Here is an 11874-nt window from a genome sequence, read left to right as displayed (position 1 = left end):
TGTACTAGCTTGCATTCCCACCAGCAGTGCAGAAGTGTTCCCTTTTCTCCACATCCACGCCAACATCTGTGGTTTTGGGATTTTGTGACGTGGGCTACTCCTACTGGAGTTAGATGATATCTCTAAGTGGTTTTGGTTTGCATTTCTCTGATGATTAAATATGATAAGCATTTTTTCACGTGTCTATAGACCATGTGCCTGTCTTCTTCAGAGAAGCTTCTGTTCATGTCTCTTGCCCACAATGAAATGGGATCACTTGTTCTTTTCTTAGTAATAAGTTTAGTTCTCTGTGGATTCTGGTTATTAGACCTTTGTTGGAAACATAACAAGCAAATATCCTCTCCCATTCGGAGGGCTGTCTACTTGCTTTACTTATTGTGTTTGTGGTAGTACAGAAGCTTTTTAGTGTGGTCAGATCCCAGTAATGTATATTTGGTATTGCTTTAATTGTCCATGGGGTCCTCCTCGTAAAGTATTCTCCCAGGCCAATTTGTTCAAGTGTTTCCCCTGCACTCTCTCCAAGAATTTTTTATAGTTTCATGTCTTAAGTTTAAGTCTTTTATCCAGTGAGAGTCAATTTTTGTTAGAGGTGAAAGGTGTGGGTCCAGTTTCAGTCTTCTACAAGTCACCAGCCGATTCATCCAGCACCATTTGTTAAATAAAGAATCTTTCTCCCAATTTATATTTTTGATAGGCTTATCAAAGATAAAATGGTGGTAAGTGTCCGGGTTCATCTCTTGGTTTTCAGTGCTGTTCCATACATCTACCTCTCTATTGTTGTGTCAGTACCATGCTGTTTTGATCACTATAGATTTATAGTAAAGTCTGAAGTCTGGTACATTCCTTTTGGAAAGGAGTTTGGAGAACACTCAGGGATCTAAGTGTAGACCTGCCATTTGATCCTGCAATTCTCTACTAGGTGTATATCCAAAAGACCAAAAATCACTCTGCAACAAAGTTATTTGCACCAGATTGTTCATTGTAGCTCAATCCATAATTGCCAAATCATGGAAGAAGCCCAAATGCTCATCAACCCATGAACAGATTAATAAATTGTAGCATATGTGTATCATGGAATACTATGCAGCATTCAAAAAGATGGAGGCTTTACCTCTTTTATGTTTACATGGATGGAGCTGGACAATATTCATCTTAGTAAAGTATTTCAGTAATGGAAAAAAAAATCCAATGTACTCAGTACCATTATGAAACCAATTTATAATCTCTAACACTTTCATATGAAAAATGAATCAGAGCTATCACCCAGGATGAAGGAGAGAAGGGAAGGGAGACAGGAGGGGAAGGAAGTGGTTTGATGGGGGGGGGGCGTAAAAGGTGGGACCATACCTGTGGAGCATATTGCAAGGGTACAAGTCAAATCTATCAAGAACACAAATGTCTTAACACAGTGATTAAGTAAACGAGGTGAAAGCTATGTTAATTAGTTGGATGTAAGCACTCCAATTAGTACAAATAATCAACACATGGAATCCCACACAGGCATAAATGTATTCATGATCTATGTATATATGACTTAATAAAAGGAAAAAATAAATAAAAATAAAGAAATGTAACTCTCTTTTCCATCTTTCATTTAGTTAGAGTTCAGGAATGTGATCATCTGACGTAGGCTTTGATAGTCAGAAGCCAGGAATGAAAGACACAAGTGACACATCTAATCCACTGTAGCTTGCAGGACGATAAATATTGCTGGTGTCCATGTTTGGTGGGGATGAAAGCGGCACCTTCCCACTAATGGGAGCACGGCATGGTGGTTAAAGGCAGAATTCAGAGCCTAAGTCTACATGTGCTTAGAGCTCAGATTAAGCACTTACTGGCTGTGTTGACCTTGGGCCAGTGATTTAATATTTCTGTGCTTCAATTTCATCTTGTGTAAACTGAGAATAATATTAGCTACTACCTTGGGTTATAAAGATTAAATCGGTTAATATTTATCATATGGTGTGGACAGTGTTTGATCACTGTAAACCCTCCAGTAACAGGAAAACTTTTCTCCAAGTAAGGAAGTTTTAAAGAATCAGTGAGAGAGAATAAGATTTGTTTGTGTTTACACCCTGAGACTGGGCCATTGTAGTTACTAGTTATATCCATAATTCTTAAGCTCTGTGCCAGAGCATCCTAAGCCAAAAGGACATGGAGGGATATTCAAAATTTTATTTTTTTGTACCTGGAGAGAACATAGTGATAGTTGATATCTTTTAGACACCGCAAGAACTACTAACTCAAGGTAATTTCCAGTTTCATTAGTTTGTGCTATATATTTTTTTTTGATAATGTTGTAGTTTGCAAAATGAGATGTTTTGGCAGTTGCTGTGATAAAAATAAGTACTATGTGAAAAATTAATATGGAATAGAAAATGAAAGTGGAATTTTCTAATCTGAATCCAAGGTTTGAGAAATTGTATACCACCCCATACATGCGCACATCCCATAAGTTAATAGTTGTATTCAAAAATAAAAAGGGTTTTTTTCAATAATTTTTTTTCAAATAGTTACTAACTTGATAAGATAAAGAAACTTCAGTTGTTTAACCTTACCTCCTTCAAAGAACTGTAAGGTATTTCTTTTGGTCTACGATCGTTATATAAATATCACAATGACTTCAGGAACACCATACATCAAGAAAATATGGGAGTTTCTGAGTCGCACACATTTTTGGCAACAAGCAGACTGGCACCCCGTCTGTGGAGTAAGAAATTTATTTATTTATTTATTTTTTATTTATTTATTTTATTTTTTTGAGACAGAGCCTCAAGCTGTCTCCCTGGGTAGAGTGCCGTGGCATTACAGCTCACAGCAACCTCCAACTCCTGGGCTCAAGCGAGTCTCCTGCCTCCACCTCCCAAGTAGCTGGGACCACAGGCACCCGTCACAATGCCCGGCTATTTTTTGGTTGCAGCCGTCATTGTTGTTTGGCGGGTCCGGGCTGGGGATTCGAACCCGCCACCTTAGGTGTACATGGCTGGCGCCTTGAGCTATAGGCGTCGAGTCAAGAAATTTATTAATGTCCAAGTGAAAACATCCTTCAAGTTCCTGATTCCAGCAAAAATAGAAAACCAAAAGCAGTATCACATCTCGAAAGAGAAGTACAGAAGCTGCCACTGCCATAAAGACTTGGCAGATAGGGGGCTGCGATGCCTGTAATTTCTCATTTATCTCACTGTCTGAAATGCCAGGAGTCATGAAGGTTGACAGCTTGAGTTCAGGGCAGATCTCTGTCTACTGCTGTGGATTTCTGTGACAATGACCACTTCAGGACCATATTAAACTAATTTCCCACCAGAATATTTTTAGCCAACACGAGTAAGGTAAGTTCAGACAAGGTCACTGTGAGACTTGACTTTGTGCTATAAATGCCCCCCAAAGCTTATTTCCCTCCCCCAAGTGGCATCGTAGAGACAGAGAGTTTCCTTGTGCTGGATTGGTTGCTATCAGCTTGGCACCACCATCGCCAATCCCTTCTAAACTCTGGGTTAAAGTTTAACAATGAGAACACTTTAGAAAAGATTTGAATGAAGAGATGAAGTGGAAGTTATTATTAGAAGGCCGAGAGATGATTTGGTGTTGCAGCTTAATGAGTAGACATTGGAGATTTCTCTCCACTGATCACAGCTGTGGGGAGCGTCGCGCACATCCCTCGTGCTCTGCCATCGCAGTGGCTGTGCGCTTCACAGGCCCTTCCATAAGTCCCAGCTTCGCAGTTGTCTCTTGGCTGGATACTTCACGTCTTGGACTTCCCCATCATCTCTGCCTTTTCTGTAATGACAGTTTTCCTGGCTGAAGTGACTAGTAATTATTTCTCTCATCTAAATTCCTCCCTCCTTCATTTTCCTAGTACCTACTTGCACTCCAGTAAGCGAAAAATTCCTATTTTTAGAATCGTTCTTCCAGTAATGCTAATACCATCTCTGTTTCACTGGAGAACAGAATTTCATGGGAATCTGATTTGGTTTTTGGATGAGTAGATGTAAAAGTATTGATGACCCAGGGGTGAGGGGGTCTGGTGATCTATAGCTACAGTGGCCAAAGAGATACTTATATAACCACTTGTGGTCACCTGAAGCCAAATGAACATAGAAGACCAAGGTGACAGTAGAGAATTAAGGTAGGAACTAAGCACATAAGATTTGTGGGTAAGTCATTTGCCTGTGAGTATCCTAGAAAACTTAGATAACGGAATAATGAGATCAGGGTTTTACATTTGCAGGTCAAAGCTCAAGTAAAGAACCAGAAAGCTTTCTTCACTGCCCTGAAAAATGTATTTATTTCATGCACCACAGGGTCTAGACAAGTGGCATAGTTACCACACTGACTGAGTCCACAGGAGCTGAGTTTCAAAGTCAGGGCACTAACTTGGAAAGAATGAGAAGCTGAAGAATGAGCTGGGGACATCTGGACATCAAATTCCCCTGGGCCTCCCTTCCCGGTAGAAACATCCTTCTTCCCTTGTCTGAGGAAGGCAGCTTCCTCGTACTTCGAGAATTTATAATAAATTCTCCTGATGTCTTAACGGGCAATGTGGTCCCCTCACCTCTCCTTCCCTACCTCTTATAGTTTCTAGTTCTTTAAGAGGACTCAAATATAAACAGTTTCCAAGGAGGCAAAGTCAAAAGATGATCACACAGAAGTTCCATAAACACCAAAAGTTGTAATATTTTGCCACTTACATGGACAGAAATGTGGGCAATATGTATGGCAATAAATCCTGTGTTAGATGAGAATAGAAAAAATATTACGTTGGATTAGACTAAATGTATTGATGTACATGACAGCCAGAGATTCTGACTTTTCCGTGCTTAATACAAGCAGCTGATAGGGGCTCTAGCTCTTGGTTGTATGGCTGAACTATGTACCCCCAAATTTTATACACTAAAGGAAAATGAGACTCCAGAAGTGTTTGGTGTTTTATATAAAAAGCTATGCAAAAGCTTTTTTAAGATGAGAATTCGAACTGAACATGTCTTCACTTCACTTTACACAAGATGAATAACTGCTCAGTCGTTCCTTCTGTCTCCCGGGGGCCCGAGGCATATGCCCTTCACTAAGGCTTTGAAAAATACATCATTGTGGGGAAAACCAAGGTCCTTGAAAGGCTTTGCCATGACTGTTCTCCGCCACTGAGGTTTAGCAGTCAGAGCAGGGACTTACGGAAGTCAGAGGATTAATGGAGTTTTGGCTTGGGTTGTTCTCAGTGAGTTCATGTGTCCCCTTCTTGGTGATTTTCCCAGTTACAGAATGCAGAGCTGGGCGAGACATAGTCAGTGATTAGCAGAATCTCATTATTGACTTGATGACCCATGGATGAGAGTCATCGTTGCAGGGCTGACCAACTGGAAGCTCCTCAGATTGCCTCTCTGCACCAGAATAGTTAACCAAAGCAATTTTATGTTTCTGGAAGGATTATAGAGATGAGCGCTCTCATCAACAACTTGCAGCCATTCAAGCAATTATTCCATCATGTTCCCATTCAGTTCCCCTATTCCTTCTACAGAAGACAGATGGACTTGGAGAATGGAAGTAGATTATCACACACTTAATTAGGTAATGGCTCCCACTGCAGCTGCTGCTCCACACGTGGTTCCTTAACTCAGAGAAAACCAACACAGCTCTTAGCTTTCCCTGCTAGCGTGTTCACAGGCGGCCAGGCATCATATGTTAGTAGGCGCAGTTAATTTGGGCTCTCTAAGGGAAGTAGAGGTGTTGTGATTCAGTGAAGACATAGAGGAAGACACAGGGTATGGAGGTCAGGTGAGGAGGCCTGGAGCGCCTTGCGACGCTTCTGTGCACTGTGGTGAATGTTAAGGGAAGACTAGAGCAGCTTCATTCAAGCCGAACTGCCACAGACTCAGATCCCTCGGGAATAAAGTTCCTGGTGCCCCGTCAGATGAAGGCAACAACTAGGTGTCTTTCTAGCTCAAGGGTAAAAATGTGCAATGTGCGTTATAAAAGAAAAGTCATCAGTATCAGCTACAGCTTGGCGACTTGAAGAAAATAGGCTGATATGATAAATATATTTACTTAAATATGTTTGACTTATTTTTCTTTCTTTACCCTCTTCTCATTCCCTACAATTTCATATAGGGTACGCTGATGGTGGTTTCTAAATCCCTATCTTTCACCATTCGATAGTGAGGTGAAGGAGGAATAAGCATGCTCTAGAGATGCTGGATTTGGAGCTGGATGCAATAATGAATGGAATTGCTAGTTTATACGAGGGAGAATAACACACAAGGAGGCTGAGATGCCAGAAGCGTGGACAGTAATGGATAATTTCCATTTTTCTTGGCTTCTCCTTTGTTTAACCTTTTGAATTTGGGGGGAATTTTTACCTAATAAATAGGTCTGTCATTATGGAAGCCAGCAATTCGTTTCTCCAGTTTCATTGTGGCTACGTGCAAATTTGTGATCCCAAGCTGTGCCCGTTGGACATACCCAGGCCAGTCTTTGAAGCTGACTCTATGCAGAAATGAGTGCCATGAAAAATCTGTTCTGACTTGGTCGACAGAAGATACACCAAATTTCTAGAGGTAGCAGTGGCAGAGGTTCCAATGGCAGGATCCTGTGTGCAGGGATGTCGACGTTGCAGTGCAGACTGCTGTGTCCATGCCGAGTGGGAATGGCTCTGCTGTCTCCAAAGTGCTGTCACCAGCTCTTCTACAGTCTGGTTTAGAGCGCTGGTTCTGGTTATGTTGCTACAAAACTTACTGCTTTGGTCCTCCTGAAGCTCATCTCACGCATTTACTTCAAAACATTTAATGCATTATTTTTGTACTTATACTAGTGTTGACTTTTTTTTCTGACTAAGGTTCTTATAATCAGGTGCTTTTCATGTCTCACTCTAATCTTTCTAACTACTGTATAAGAGATGCTTCATTTTATAGGTGAAAACACAGAAATTAAATAACTTGTTCTTATTACCAAGACTAAGGATTTGAACTCACATTCAGTTCTTATAATTTATATTTATTAATTTTCGATTATGGTTGACTATGAAACTATTATACAGGGTGTCCATAAAGTTCACGTGCAACTTAAAATAGTGTAATAGTGTAAAAAATATTTCGCACAAGAACTTTATGGACACCCTGTATAATAGCTGCATGCTCAACTATAATTGAAAACTCATAAATATAAGTTATAAGAACTGAATGTTCTTGAACATATAATTGTTCAAATATAAACAGTAGTGAGAATGTCAATAGCATGATAGCATTTATAGCTTGATTTCGTTTTCTAGTTATTTTTACATATTCGACTTCTGCGTAGTTGTGAGTCATAAAAGACAATTAAGTTGCTTCCATTATATATCTGTATTTTGAAATGTGTTCAAAACGCTCCCGAGTATCCTGATGCAAATGATGTTTAATTGAGCATCTTTGTGCCATTTGCTTTTGAAGTCGGGATTTCTTTTACCTATGTTTTATCTGCTTTTTTTTTTAAAGCATTTTTTTCATAGACAGCCAGCCTAACCTTGCAGTTTGAACACATTTGGGAGCACATCTGCCTTTGTACCACAAGAGGCGATGAGGGAAGTATTAAAAATATGCTCAGACCAAATGAATGGCAAAACAAATCCCAGATGTGCTCATGCTGAATCAGAAACGGGGAACTTCATTCACAGCCAGTGGGTTAAGACATAGAAATGTTTTCAAAGTTTAAACTTCTATCCTGCAGTTTCAGTAGTAATGGTAGCCGTTTATGTAGGGATAAGGAAGGTAATGAATATATCCGTGGGAGGGAAGATAACCTGGAATCAAGAAAACTGTTTCTGTATTACTACATTAATATTTATGTTTATATAGCTAATGTCGTAATGACTGTTCCAAATGCATAAGCACATGCTGTACATAGAAGTGCACTTATTTGAGTGTTTATGGGAATCAGAATGTTCCTTAAAAAGCCCACTATATGCCAGGTGAGGTGGCTCACACCTGTAACCCTAGCACTCCGGGAGACTGAGGTGGGTGGGTTGCCTTAAGGCAGGAATTTAAAACCAGCCTGAACCAAAGTGAGACCCCATCTCTACTAAAAACAGAAAAACTAGCCAGGTGTTGTGGCAGGTCCCTATAGTCCCAGCTACTCAGGAGGATGAGGCAAGAGGATCGCTTGAGCCCAAGAGTTTGAGGTTGCTGTGAAGTATGATGCCACAGCACTCTAGCTACTCTGTCTCAAGAAAAAAAAAAGTTAACATAGCAGAACTATTATTATTGACTTTAACAATCTTTCTTATGATAATGTCACTGATAAGGAAGAAAGTCTCTGATATTAAAATCCTCTTTCTAACACATTCTATTACTACTGCTTGTTTTATCTAGGTTAAAACTGGGTTTCAGGAAAAGAAAAAGATAACTTGAACAAATATTTTATTTACCATTCAAATTTACTTTTAAAAATTCATTAGCTGATCACAAAGACCAGTAGTTGCCCAGATTCATCATTCATTTTCCACCTTGTGTACACACAGCACTGTGTCAACGATCTCCTGAATAAATCAGGCAGAGTGAAGATGACTCACTGCACTGCAGCACCCATGGCAGGAATGAGGCTGCAAGTTAGAGTGAGTGTGAGCAGGGGCAGCAACATTCCAAGCTCAGCCATGAGGCTGAAATAACCCAGAGGCCAGGGGAGCACCCCCCACCCAGCCCGGAATCAGTGAATATTTACTCAGATTTGGCTTTCAGTTCTGACATATATTTGGTTGAAGATATTTAGCAATGTGTTATGTTATGACCCAGTTAAAGAGAGGGACCAACATGTATTGCATTTTTTTCTTTGTTAGAATTTGCATTCAATGCAAATAAGCAAAACAAATACTTATCTCCTTCCAGAGTTTCAGAGATCTTCTCCAACATTTATATATTTATATTTTAATTTTCATCCTAATCTATTTATTTTTATCTTCAGTCTCTCTCCGAGCTACTTACTTATATATTCAACAAACACAGCAGAAATCTCTTTGTAGAGCTGTATCTTACCTTCTTCAGGACTGCATAATAATAACCAGAAGGTGTGTAGGTTCAAAGGCTAGGGGAGTGGATGGCCACAAGAGGAAAGATTTAGCCCTTAAAGTCTCACAGAGATTAAGCTCATTTATTTATTACTATTCAGGTGCTCAGCGGGTAGTCACACATTAGAGGAGGAATGTTTTGGTAACAGATATGGAGCAAAGTTACTCCTTTATAAAGAGCAAGCTTGTGAATTGGAAATGCCTCCTCTGTGGCTGTAGTTTGAAGGGCTGTGATTCCCCCCTGCCTTGTTGAGGAACATGTTAGAAGTTTTGAAAAGCTTTGTCAGGCGAGGATGTGATTGCACGAACTACAAGATCCAAATAGGCAGGAATGGGAGAGGAACGGAAATGAATGTAGGGAAGGATGAATATTCGAATCACCACCTGCCCATGCCACAAGTGAGGGTGAGGAGACTTGGGATGTGGAAGTCTGTTTACTTTGTTTTCTACTAAGAGGTAGGGCCTGTGCTTATCTGCAATCTGCTGCCACCTTGTTCCCTTACCTTAGGTCACCAGTGATTCTTCCACAGCCATCACGTTTCTGTTTCTGCTCTTCTTCCTCTTAGGATCTTTGTCCTTTTGACAAATATTCATGAAGGTTGACACTTGTGATAGGCACTATGGGAGGGGATGCTATAAAAGGAAGTATAAGGTACGGATTTAATTATGTAACCTAAATTTCAGGTGCCCACTCATGTGTTCAATCTCTTCCCTGTGCTCCTCGAGAAGTCTCTTATACAGGGTACAAGACAGCAGTATATGATTTGCAGAGTGTTTCTATTACACCTCCAGAGAAAAAAACTTGAATCCATTTTTGGCATTTCTTATCCCTAAAACCCACTCTTCTGAGTACACTGCCAATTGGTATGGTGGTGGTTGTGGGAACTTTTCCTTCTGACCCTTCCTGTGGTTGAGGTATGAGGAATTTGTCCTGGGAAAGAGTCAGAATCTTGGGGAGAGGGGAGAGGTTATCTATAGATCATGAAAGCAGTAGGTATGGTCATTTTTAGAGGGCAATTATAGAGGTGAAATCTGAACGTATTTGAAATACAGCATCAGCTGTAAAGACAATTGACAATATATGTAGCAGTTGTGCAGTGAGGATTTAGGGTTGGGAAATCCTTAAAGAAAGAGTTGGGGAAAATGATGCTTAAGGAGGCCAGGTAAGTTACCCCAAATCAAGTACAGAAGTAGTTAAGTTGTGAAGGTATGATTTAAGCTGGGTAGTGACTGCACAACCCACACTTTGAACAGACATGCTATCGCAGCTTCAGTTTGAACACGTGGAATGTTGGGCCGACAGTTATAGATGGCCTTTAGCAACTGGTGGAAGGTGGGCATGTCAGCTGTTTACTTCTTTTTTCTTTTCTCACTTTCTTGTCAGGTGCCGCGTGATGCTGTGAATTGCATTGCCTGCTAAGTAAATGTTTAAAGGAGCAGCATGGGGCACCAGTGTGTAGGGGAAAACACAGGGGTCCTACCACAGTGGTGTTCCTCTCTGAAGTAAAGTCCTGAGTAAGATCTTTTCTTAGAGCAGAAGGGACTTACACACACACGGGGGTGGGAAACGCTCTCACCTAATACACTCAAGATTTGCAGCCACTGTGACCAGGATGAGGACTGATTATGCCCTCACTGAATAATGTTTTAAGTCTGGCACCTTTAATTTTTTATCCAGGAAAGAATTGATTACATGGCTGAGAAATGCTATGCTGTTTCTTCAACTACATATCTGTAGGTATTTGCAGATGGGTGTCCCAGGAAACCACTAAAACTTAAATCCAAAGGAGTCCAGTTTCCCTGGCTTCATGGATGAATTTGCAGGAAATTAGAGTATAAAGTACATTTTAGGGCAGTGCCTGTGGCTCAAAAGGGTAGGGCGCCGGCCCCATATGCCAGAGGTGATGGGTTCAAACCCAGCCCCAGCCGGAAGGAAAAAAAAAGGACATCCAGTAGCTTTGCTAGCCATATGCTGTATGTAGAAACATTTAGATGTAATATATTCTATAGCCAAAGAACTCCGTTTTCTCCAAAGAATTTGAAACAAAGGAGTTAAGAACACAAAATATACCTAGTAGGAAAAAAGAGTGCTATTTTACTGCTGCTGAATTCATGAATCTATTAGAGAAACTCATTTTAATCGTTAGGTTTAGTATGTCCTTTTTATCAAGAGTGAGACTTTTCTTTGTGTCTGTAGTAGAAAAATGACATCAATTAAGTTCTGCACTTTGCCAGCCCCCGCTTGTCACTATTTTTTGAATTATCATGATTGTCCATCAATTGTACTAAGGTAGAATAGAAAATTAGGCTGTGGGTTGGGTCCTGTGAAGGATATAGATGGAGATGTCTACAAAACATTGGTAAAGATGTTGCTCTCGTATTTTTTCCTGTAGGATGAGGCTCTGTGTGTGTGTATCTTCAGGTTTTTTTGAACAATATAAACAGGTTTGTAGTCACAAAGATCTTTTCGAAGATTCTTACTTCCAAAGCTTTCATGACTTTGGAATGAGGCATTGTTCGGCCCCCAATTTTGTTTGTATTCTTTGAGCTCAGCTAATTATCTGAGGTCACAGGAGTCTACTGATGGTTTTGCATGTGTAACTGGATATTCCAAATTCTGCCCAAAGCAGTGCATGAATATAGTGGTTAATTAAAGGTTTTAAAAAGTAGCATACTCTACAATTTTAATGGTACAAGGAAATTTAAAGGTCTCTTAGTTGAACACATTTATTTTGCAGATGAGAAAACAAAGACCCAGATAGCCCTTAGGTTTCACGGAGGGTCACGTGCCCAGTGCATGGCAGAGATGATATCTGAAACAGATTTTTGCCTCATACGTCAAAGCT

The sequence above is a fragment of the Otolemur garnettii genome, unplaced genomic scaffold, assembly GCF_000181295.1.
Source record: "Otolemur garnettii isolate 467f Iridium unplaced genomic scaffold, OtoGar3 scaffold00005, whole genome shotgun sequence".
NCBI classification, from domain to species: domain Eukaryota; kingdom Metazoa; phylum Chordata; class Mammalia; order Primates; family Galagidae; genus Otolemur; species Otolemur garnettii.
Note: the sequence above shows the minus strand (reverse complement) of the source record.